Here is an 11733-nt window from a genome sequence, read left to right as displayed (position 1 = left end):
TCCATATTTTTAAGTATATTAATGATAAAAAATAATAAATTACTTAAATAATATATATATACACATGGTGCACGAAACTGGCTCCGCACGTTTCGCGCAAATAGATCAGCAAATATACCGGGTCGTCTAAGTAATACCTCAGGTGAGTGAGGGTCGATTCCACGGAGATTGTTGGTTTGAGCAAGTAGTAGTTATTTTGCAGATCTTAGTTAGACAGATAGAAAATATAGTTGTCACAAGAAAACGCATAAAAACAGATAAATAAATAAAACGTTACTAGATAGGAGTGAAATCAATGGTAAGAGAATGTTGAGGCTTCAGAGATGTTTTATCTTTTCGGATTAACTTTTTTTATTGTCTTCTTCAATAACTTTCTGATTCCTTCAATAGCAGTCATAAGTGATTAACTCATGTCCTCTCATCAAGTTAACCTCCTCTACTACAACAATCCACCATGTTGAAGTGATTCATGTCTTCTCATCAAGTCACCTCTAAGTTTCTCACTGTAGTAAAAGATGAAGCTCTAAGCAATCCACTCCTCTTCACGATCCTACTCAAGATGCCACAGACAAGGCAGATCTTTCGGATTAGAAAGTGATGATTCTCTGACTCTAGCCTTAACGCCACAGAGACTTCACTTACCCACAGTCAACGAAATTTTATGTCACGTATCCAAAGTTGTCCAGGTACTCTATTGGAATCCGCAATGCAATCTCTAGCTTTGGTTCAATGCTATCCGGGTCAGGACTTGCATGGAACCAATGTAGAACAAGGGTGATTGTCACGGGTTACCCTCAATTCATAAGCTGAAGAACGAGGTTGTATAAGAGAATAGAATCAGACATATTGAACTAGAACAGTAATATTATTGATCCATGAAATTCAGCAGAGCTCCTAACCTTAACCTTAGGAGGTTAGTGACTCACACTGTACAAAATTAGTGATGAATTCGAATGGGGTAGGAAGAAGATCCTAAACAAGGGTGATCTTCTCCTATATATACTAATCTAATGACTAAGGATTATAGAAATACGATAGATTAGTATTAGAGGTGCAAAAATCCACTTCTGGAGATCACCTGGTGAGTGTTTGGGTTGAGTTTTAAGTGTCTCCATGAGCTAGTACCTCTTAGGGTGTTGAACGCTGGCTAGGGATTCCCTTTTGGGCGCAGGACGCCAGCTCCTCCCCTGTGGGCACTGGACGCCAGGAATGGGGCTGGTGGCTGACTTTGAATGCCAGTTTTGAACCTTCATTTCCGAAGTAAAGTATGGACTATTATTTATTTCTGGAAGCCCCTTATGTTAGCTTTCCAAAGCCGTTGAGAGCGTGCCATTTGGACTTCTGTAACTCCAGAAAAGCTCCTTCGAGTGCACAGAGGTCAGATCCTGATAGCATCTGCAGTGCTTTCTCTGTTTCTGAATCAGACTTTTGCTCAAGCTCCTCAATTTCAGCCAGAAAATATCTGAAATCACCATAAAACACACAAACTCAAAGTAGAATCCAAAAATATAAATTTTTCACTAAAACCTATGAAAACATAATAAAACTTAAATAAAACATAACAAAAACTATTTGAAAATGATGTCAAAAAGCATATAAAATATCCGCTCATCAGAACACCAAACTTAAACTGTTGCTTGTCCCAAAGTAACCAAAAACAAAGTTCGATAAAAGAAGAGAAGGATACAATAAATCTCAAAGTTTTCAATGAAGCTCAGTTTCAATTAGATGAGCAGAACTAGTAGCTTTTTGCTTCTGAATAGTTTTGGCATCTGGTGCACGAATTGTGAATCACACTTTTCACAACTCGTACCACTAACCAGCAAGTGCATTGGGTCGTCCAAGTAATACCTTGCGTGAGTAAGGGTCGAATCCCACGGAGATTGTTGGTTTGAATCACCCTCCTTTTGCGTCTGTCACCACGCCCAGCACTCGCGAGTTTGAAGCTTGTCACAGTCATTCAATCCCTGAATCCTACTCGGAATACCACAGACAAGGTTTAGACTTTCCGGATTCTCATGAATGCCGCCATCAATCTAGCTTATACCACGGAGATTCTGATTAAGGAATCTAAGAGATATTCATTCAATCTGATGTAGAACGGAGGTGGTTGTCAGACACACGTTCATGGATTGAGGAAGGTGATGAATGTCACTGATCATCACCTTCTCCATAGTTAGGCACGAATGGATATCTTAGATAGGAACACGCATGTTTGAATAGAAAACAGAAATACTTGCATTAATTCATTGAGACACAGCAGAGCTCCTCACCCCCAACAATGGAGTTTAGAGACTCATGCCATCAAAGTGTACAAAATTTTGATCTAAAAATGTCATGAGATACAAAATAAGTCTCTAAAAGTTGTTTAAATATTAAACTAGTAGCCTAGGTTTACAAAAAGTGAGTAGACTATGACAGATAGTGCAGAGATCCACTTCTGGGGCTCACTTGGTGTGTGCTGGGGCTGAGACTTAAATATTTCACGTGCATAAGTTGTTTTGGGCGTTCAACGCCAGGTTTGGATCCATTTCTGGCATTGAACTCCAACTTTTAATCCTTTTCTGGCGCTGGACGCCAGAATTGGGCAGAAAACTGGCGTTGAACGCCAGTTTACGTCGTCTATCCTTGAGCAAAGTATGGACTATTATACATTGCTGGAAATCCCTGGATGTCTACTTTCCAACGCAATTGGAAGCGCGCCATTTCGAGTTATGTAGCTCCAGAAAATCCACTTTGAGTGCAGGGAGGTCAGAATCCAACAGCATCAGCAGTCCTTTTTCAACCTGAATCAGATTTTTGCTCAACTCCCTCAATTTCAGCCAGAAAAATACCTGAAATTACAGAAAAATACACAACTCATAGTAAAGTCCAGAAATATGAATTTTTCCTAAAAACTAATGAAAATAAACTAAAAACTAACTAAAACATACTAAAAACTATATGAAATTAACCCCAAAAAGCGTATAAAATATCCGCTCATCAGCATCTCACTATCCTTTGAAGCTCAGAATGATTGGCATCTTTACGAACTTAGAATCCAAATGATATTATTGACTCTCCTAGTTTAGTTCTTTTTTATTCTTGAACACAGCTTCTTTACAATCTTGGCCGTGACCTTAAGCACTTTGTTTTCCAGTATTACCACCAGATACATAAATGCCACAGACACTTAACTGGGTAAACCCTTTCGGATTGTGATTCAGCTTTGCTAGAATCCTCAGCCAGCGGTGTCCAGAGTTCTTAAGCACACTCTTTTTACTTTGGATCAAGACTTTAACTGCTCAGTCTCAAGCTTTTCACTTGACACCTTCACACCACAAGCATATAGTTAGGGGAGTAGCTCATTTGAACTATTTAGGCCAAGATTCTGTTTCTTTTAGGCCCTCATAATCATTGATACTCAAAGCCTTGGGTCCTTGCTCTTGCCTTTTGGTTTAAAGAGCTATTGGATTTTTGCTCTTGCCTTTTGGTTTTAAGAATTATTGGCTTTTTTTGCTTGCTTTTTTTTTTCGCATATACATATTTTTTTTCTTTTATTGATTTTTTGCTGCTTTTTCTTACTTCAAGAATCAAATCTTGGATTTTTCAAATTACCAATAACACTTCACTTTCATCATCATTCTTTCAAGAGCCAACATTTTTTAACTCCAACATCAAATATGCACTATTCATTCATGCATTCAGAAAATAAAAGCAATGCCGCCACATCAAGTAATTGAACTATTCTTAATATATAACTCGAAATTCATGCATCTTACTTTTCTTTTTCAATTAATTTTTTTTCTTTCAAGCAAGGTGAGAGATGCATGGAATATTTCATAACTTTAAGACATAAAGATGATCATGCACTAAAAACAGACAATAAAACAAAATACATGAAAAACAGATAAATAACATAAGCAAAGGGAATTAAAGGAACGAATCCACCTTAGTGATAACGGCTACTACTCCTTCTGGAGGGTCCAATTAGAGAAACATTAATTAAAGGAAAATATTGGACCTGGTATTGAAGCAATAAAATTAAAAGAAATCCTAATCCTAAATCCTAAGAGAGAGGAGAGAACCTCTCTCTCTAAAAACTACATCTAAAATTAAAAATTATGAATTGTGAGCTGGTGATTGTGAATGGATGCATTCTCCCACTTTATAGCCTCTAATCTGTGTTTTCTGGGCCGAGAACTGGGTCAGAAACAACCCAGAATTTGCTAGTTTCAAATTCAAACACGCTGGTTTTTTTGCCACTGCGACGCATTCGCGTAGACCACGCGTTCACGTCACTTATCGTCAAGGCAACTACGGCAAATTATATATCAAATAGAAGCCCCGAACGTTAGCTTTCCAACGCAACTAGAACCGCATCATTTGAACCTCTATAGCTAAAGTTATAGCCGTTTGAGTACTAAGAGGTCAGGCTGGCAGCTTTGCAGTTCCTTCAACTTCTTGTATTCCTTCCATTTTTGCATGCTTCCTTTCCATCCTCTAAGCTATTCCTGCCCTATAAACTATGAAATCACTTAACACACATATCAAGGCATCTAATGGTGATAATAGAGGATTAATATTAGCAATTTAAAGGCCCAGGAAACATGTTTTCAATCATAGCACAAAATCAGGAAGGAGAATGTAAACTCATGCAAATAGTATGAATAAGTGGATAAAGAGTTGATAAAAACCACTCAATTGAGCACAAGATAAACCATAAAATAGTGGTTTATCAACCTCCCCACACTTAAACATTAGCATGTCCTCATGCTAAGCTCAAGAGAAGCTATAAAGGAGTGAAGAGGAATGGTAGAATGTATGAAATGCAACCTATCTATATGAATGCAACTCTATGCAAAAATGTTTCTACCTACTTGGTTAAAAGTAAATAAATTCTCCAAGACAAACATAAATCAGATTTCACTAATTCAAATTATACAATTAAAGATAAGTAAACTTGTCAGAAGATAGCTCATGAAAATAGGGAACATAGAATCAACCCTTGAACCCTCACTGGTAGTGTATATCACTTTAGTCTCTCAAGTGTATAGGGTAATTCACTCTACTCTTCTCTAATCCTGCTTTCTAAACTTTGTTCTTCATCTAACCAATCAACAAAAATTTAATGTACCAATGCAAACATCATGAGGTCTTTTCAAGGTTGTAATGGGGCTAAGGTAAGGGTGAGGGTATATATATGGCTAAGTGAGCTATAAATTGAATCTTTAATTAACCTAAACTTTCACCTAACATACATATACTCTATATAATTCTAATTCATGCCTAGCTACCCAAAATTCCCACTTTTGCATCACATACTCATGTATCAACTTTTCTTTTTAATTTATCACATGTGCATTGATCTTTCATTATTAAACTTAGCATTGGGGTAATTTTGTCCCCTTATTTATTTACTTATTTATTGAGTATATATTTTTTTTTGGATTTTTTTTTTCAATTTTAAATTTTTTTTAACATGAAAATAAACATAACTTATCAATGCACATGGATTTTTTATTTTTTTTATAGTTTCACATGAGTATGTACACAAATTCCCATTATTTTATCATGGTAGAAACATAACACATTCCTTTATTAACCCATGTTCCCACAGTTTTCCCACAATTAATTGTTTACACAATCCCTATCTTAAGCTAACCAAAGATTCAATTGGGATATTTAATTGTTTTTCTGCTTAAGGCTAGTGATGTGGTAAAATATAGAATAAATGGGGGTTTACAAGGCTCAAAGTGGCTGACAAGGATGATTTAAAGGGTAGGCTTATTTGGGATAAGTGAGCTAAACAAGTAATGGCCTCAATCATATGCAAGCATGTAAATACACTAAATATTGGACATATAGAATGGAACAAAGCAAATATTGCAATTATAGAGAGAAAAACACACAAGAATAAAAATTTATGGTTAAATAATATAACCATATAAATAGGCTCAAAATCTTACAGGTTGTGTGTTCTTAGTTTTTTAAACTATGTTCCAAATACAACTTCAAACAAGTTTTAATAGAAAAGTTTTGATTTAAATTAATGAATTTTTTTTATTTTTTTTCAAAAATAATGGGGTCTTAAAAAGAAACTTGTTACTTTAACCAAGCAGTGGTAAATATATGCACAAAATCAAGAAAACATGCAATCAAATATGCAGATGCAACAATGAATAAACAAAGAAAATAAAATATTGGTGTTGAGAAGAAAATAACTAACCCATAGAGATCGGTATCAACCTCCCCACACTTAAAGATTGCACTGTCCTCGGTGCATGCTAAGATGTACAAGTGGACGGGTTGCTTCAACTGACGCTTTTCTCATCAAGGAATGTGTGTAGGAACTTGTTTGTCTCTCCCATGTAAACGTCTTCCAGTTCTCTTCCTGGTGGCCATCCTGAAAGAAAAAGGGAAGAAAAGTAACCCAAAACAAAGATAAAAAACAAATAAAACATGGGTTGGTTAATACCAAATAATGAGGGTCTCAATTACATGGTAGCTACAACATGCAAGTGAGAAAACAATAGAAGCACATGGCATACCAGTGGTGCAAAATTTTGCAACAATGAGGGAGAGTGTGGGTAAGAAGAGGTAATGTAAATTCATGTCAATGCAAAATTAATACAGGTATAAAAGATTGGCATTGATTTAAATAATATTACCTAACCAGAATAAAACAAGTCTCTAAGAACCTAAAATAATTCAAGAGAAGATGCAACAGTTAAATGAGAAAATTTTAACACCAAAGGAAAAATAATTAATTTAGAAAAGAAGATAAAAATATGCACAAAATTAAGATGCAATGAATGAAATATGCAAATAAATTAAGTAGAATAAAATGAAAGATAGGAAGAATGAGAAGGGAAAGAAGGGAAGAAGGGAAGAAGAAGTAAGTAAGAAAGGAGGGAGGAAAAATTAGGATTGAGGAAGAAAAGATAAGATTTTTGGCGCTGATTTGGATAAGCTGTGCGGCGGAGGCGACGCGGACGCGTGCGTGATGCGGTCGCGTGGTGCGCGATAAGGTCAGGTGACGCGGACGCGTGGGTCATGCGTTCGCGTGGAGTGATTTGTGCGATTGGCGCGAGTGCAGCCTCGCGTTCGCGCAACTCTCTGTTTGAAACCCTTTTTGCCAAATTTTTGGGTGACGCGGTCGCGTGGTTGACGCGATCGCGTGGATGACCATATTTTGAAAATGATGCGGATGTGTGGGGCACGCATTCCCGTGGTAGGGTGTGTGCTTCTAGCATGGTTCCAGCCCCATTCCAGCCCAACTTACTGCCTTACACCCGTTTACGTCGATTTTACAGGGCCACGCGTTCGCGTGGGTGACGCGGACGCGTAGGGACGCTATTTTTCAAATGACGCGGCCGCGTGGATCAATTTGTGCCAAAGACACGCCTCCAGCCACGCTCTCGCGTGACTCTCTGTTCACTTTTCTTTTCTCCTAATGCACTTGTGACGCGGACGCGTCAGCGACGCTGCCGCGTCGCGTGCATTTTTTTTTCTTTTTATTAATGCAGTATGCAGTGCTGATGCAAATGCTATGAATAGTATTCAGGTTCAATGAAAATAATATAATATAAAAATAGACAAAACAAAATAAAACTGAAACAGGAACGATCATACCATGGTGGATTGTCTCCCACCTAGCACTTTTAGTTAAAGTCCTTAAGTTGGACATTTGGTGAGCTCCTTGTCATGGCGGCTTGTGCTTGAACTCATCCTGAAACTACCACCAATGCTTGGACTTCCAATGGCCTCCGGGATCCCAAACTAGGCGCAGAAAGCCTTCAAACAAGTTAAAGCAAGTGACAAGGCCCCAAGAGTGTTGATTGCTAGAATGAATTCCGGGGTCCCAAACTTTGCTTTTGCACCCGTCTTCTTGTTGAGCAATATTGTTCCATCCGGGTGGCAGGCAATATGAATTCTCACTAAGGCGGCCAAACAACTTCCTAGACCCATTCAGCTGAGCTTTACACCAACCTTTGCATTTAAACTTTGAGCTTTCCACCATATTGAATCTTGCATGACGACTCCTACCACTAACCATCTCCCTCTTACGCTTAATGCCACAAAGAGATCTAAGTTGACCATCCGTCTCCAGTAGCCCATATTCAAGTGGAATTAGAAAGCTAAGGGATATGAATTTTACCCACTTGAATGTTGTGAAGGATGATGGAAACTTAGGTGGAGGTATTGTTAACGAATTTGCAAGCTCCACTCCCTTGTGCTCTTCTCTAACAACTTCCACCTCTTTGCAAGTTTCTTCAATTTCAACCTCTTCCTCTTGGTAGCTTTCTTCCAATTCAATCTCCTCTTCACTGTTTTCCAAGGGCATGGGAGGCTGTGCTTCTTCTTCTTTAATCTCCATTTCTTGACCAACCTCTTCTAAGTCTTCAACTATGATATGCCTTGGAGGTTGTACACCCTCCTCAACATCAAATGCAACCGTCTTGGAAGGAGGTTCTATGTCTTGACTTTCCCATGGAGGTTCAGCATCTCCCAAGTCTTCAACCACTTCTTCTTCTTCAATAATTTCGACTTCCTCCACTTGTTCCAGTACAAATTCATGCTCCTTGCTGTCCACCGGAGTTTCTAATGTCTCCTTCATGCTACGTTCTTCATTAGATTGTCCACATGAAGCCATGGGGTTCCTTAAGTGTTCGAACATTAGGAAGCTAATTGATTTATCGCTTGATTCAATTGGTGAAGGGTTGCATGAAATCTTTCCACTGTTTTCTTGAGACGATCCTTTGATTCTTGTTGTGCTCAGCTATCATAAGTAGGATCATAGTGCTCTTGGATTGATGGATATGGAGATGGTGAATATTGAGGTGGTGGTTCTGGGTGTGGTTCATATGGTGGTTGGTGTGGCGGATAAGGATTAGGGTTATATGGTGGTGTTTGGTGGTAAGGGGCTTGTGAGTATGTTGGTTCAAAGTTGTGTTGAGGAGATGATTCATTGGCATATGATGGAGCTTGCTGGTAACTACAAGGGGGTCCACCATATCTATTGTCTTGGCATGCATTGTAGGATGGTCGTTGTCCATGGTATCTTGGAAGGTGATGTTGCCGAAAGGGTTGATTAGATCCTCGTGGCTCCTTCCATCTCTGATTGTTTTGACCTTGATGCATGTTCCTGTTATAATTTCCATTCCTTGCAACAACATTGGAACCAAACTCAAAGCGAGAGGGGTGAGAACTCATAATAGTAAATAAAAATTAAAAACGAAAATAAAAATAAATTTAAATTAAAAGGTTATTTAAATTTTGAATTTTAAATTTTTTAAATTTGAATTTTGAAATTTGATTTTTGAAATAAGATAAGATAAGATAAAAATTTTAAAATAAAAATCTGAATTTTTTTTATGCAAATTTCAAAAATTCAATTAAAATAAAGAGAAAAGATATTTTTGAATTTAATGAGGAAAGAAAAAATAATAAAATGACACAAAACTTAAAATTTTTATATCAAAACGAAGAAAACAACTAAGAACAACTTGAAGGTCAAGATGAACACAAAGAACAAATTTTTGAGAAAAAAATTTTTGAATAACTAAATAAAAACCAATAACCTCTTAATTTATGAAAAAGCAAAAATAAAAACAAAAATAAAAACAAATAAACAAGTAAAAAGCAAATATTTACAATAACCAATAATAAGGCACACGTTTGCAATTCTCCGGCAACGGCGCCATTTTGACGAACTGAAGATTGATGGTTTAGAATTTACAATAAGTTCTCGTTGCAAGTATAGTTTCTAAACCAAGCAATCAACCTTTCATACAAACGTTTTGGTTGTCACAAGTAACAAACCCCTTTGAAATTGATAACCGAGTATTTAAACCTCGGGTCGTCTTCTCAAGGAATTGCAGGGAGGTATGTTCTTATTATTGGTTATGAATTTTGTAAATTGGGGGTTTTTTAAAGATAAGGAGCAAGTAATTTAAATGACAAGAAAAATAAATTAATAATAATAAAATCTCTTGGCAAGGTATAAGAATTTGGAATTTCTATCCTAGTTATCCTTATCATGTGTAATGAGAATTGGATTTTAATCCCACTTAGTTAAGTCAAGTGGACTAATTAGCTTGATCCTCAAGTCCTAGTCAATCCCTGTGGGAAGACTAGCTTTAGAGCAATCTAGATCAATTAGGAATCTGCCAATTTCAACCACTGCTGAGTTTGACAACTTAAGTGTTACCAATTACTGAACCAAAGCCAAAAAGAAGAAAATATCCAAATTAAATTAAAAGCATTCATAAATAGAATAAAACAATCATAAACTGAAATACCTCAAAATATATTAAATAGAACATTCAAATCTTAACATGGGAAGGTTCATAAGCTAAATTGGAACATTAACGAGTAAGAGAATTGGAATAATTAAAAATATAAGAGAAACATTAATTAAAGGAAAATATTGGACCTGGTATTGAAGCAATAAAATTAAAAGGAATCCTAATCCTAAATCCTAAGAGAGAGGAGAGAACCTCTCTCTCTAAAAACTACATCTAAAATTAAAAATTATGAATTGTGAGCTGGTGATTGTGAATGGATGCATTCTCCCACTTTATAGCCTCTAATATGTGTTTTCTGGACCGAGAACTGGGTCAGAAACAACCCAGAATTCGCTGGTTTCGAATTCAAACACGCTGGTTTTTTTTGCCACTGCGACGCGTTCGCGTATACCACGCGTTCGCGTCACTTATCGTCAGGGAAACTATGGCAAATTATATATCAAATCGAAGCCCCGGACGTTAGCTTTCCAACGCAACTAGAACCGCATCATTTGGACCTCTGTAGCTAAAGTTATAGCCGTTTGAGTGCGAAGAGGTCAGGCTGGCAGCTTTGCAGTTCCTTCAACTTCTTGTATTCCTTCCATTTTTGCATGCTTCCTTTCCATCCTCTAAGCTATTCCTGCCCTATAAACTCTGAAATCACTTAACACACATATCAAGGCATCTAATGGTGATAAGAGAGGATTAATATTAGCAATTTAAAGGCCCAGGAAACATGTTTTCAATCATAGCACAAAATCAGGAAGGAAAATGTAAACTCATGCAAATAGTATGAATAAGTGGGTAAAGAGTTGATAAAAACCACTCAATTGAGCACAAGATAAACCATAAAATAGTGATTTATCAGTTTTGTCACAAGTATAAACCCCAATAAGAATTAACCAAAGTATTTAAACTCGGGTCATCTCACAAGAAATTGCAATGAAGTGGTCAATTATTGGCTATGAAGGGGATAAAGGGGTTTGATTGTTAAAGGGCAAGAAATTAAATGGGCGAGAATTTAAATGACAAGAAGAGTAAATCAAGAAATTAAAGAAAGCAATCAATAAAGAGAGACATTCATGGCAATGTTTGAGATCATAGGCTTTCTATCCTAGTCATTAATCATAACAATACTTAACAAGAATTTATCTTATTTCGTCATCCCCAATGTTGGAAGAAGGTGTAAGTTATCTTCCATTAGAGAAAGTCAAACAAGACTAGTTAATCTCAAATCAAAAATCCTAATCAACTCACTAATTGAATTAGCAAGAGATTAGAGTCATTGAAAATAATATTAACTAACAACTCTAGATAACCAATCTAAATTGGTTATTAATGACTCAAGATTGCCCAATTACTCTTCCCAAGTCAAGAATGCTCAAAATCTACTCTAAAGCCCAACCAAGCATTTTGTCAAACACTTGGAAGGCATAAAAGGGAAGCATAGTAAAAATGCAAGAAT

Source organism: Arachis ipaensis, chromosome B08 (assembly GCF_000816755.2).
Source record: "Arachis ipaensis cultivar K30076 chromosome B08, Araip1.1, whole genome shotgun sequence".
NCBI classification, from domain to species: Eukaryota; Viridiplantae; Streptophyta; class Magnoliopsida; order Fabales; family Fabaceae; genus Arachis; species Arachis ipaensis.
This window is presented reverse-complemented; position numbering follows the sequence as displayed.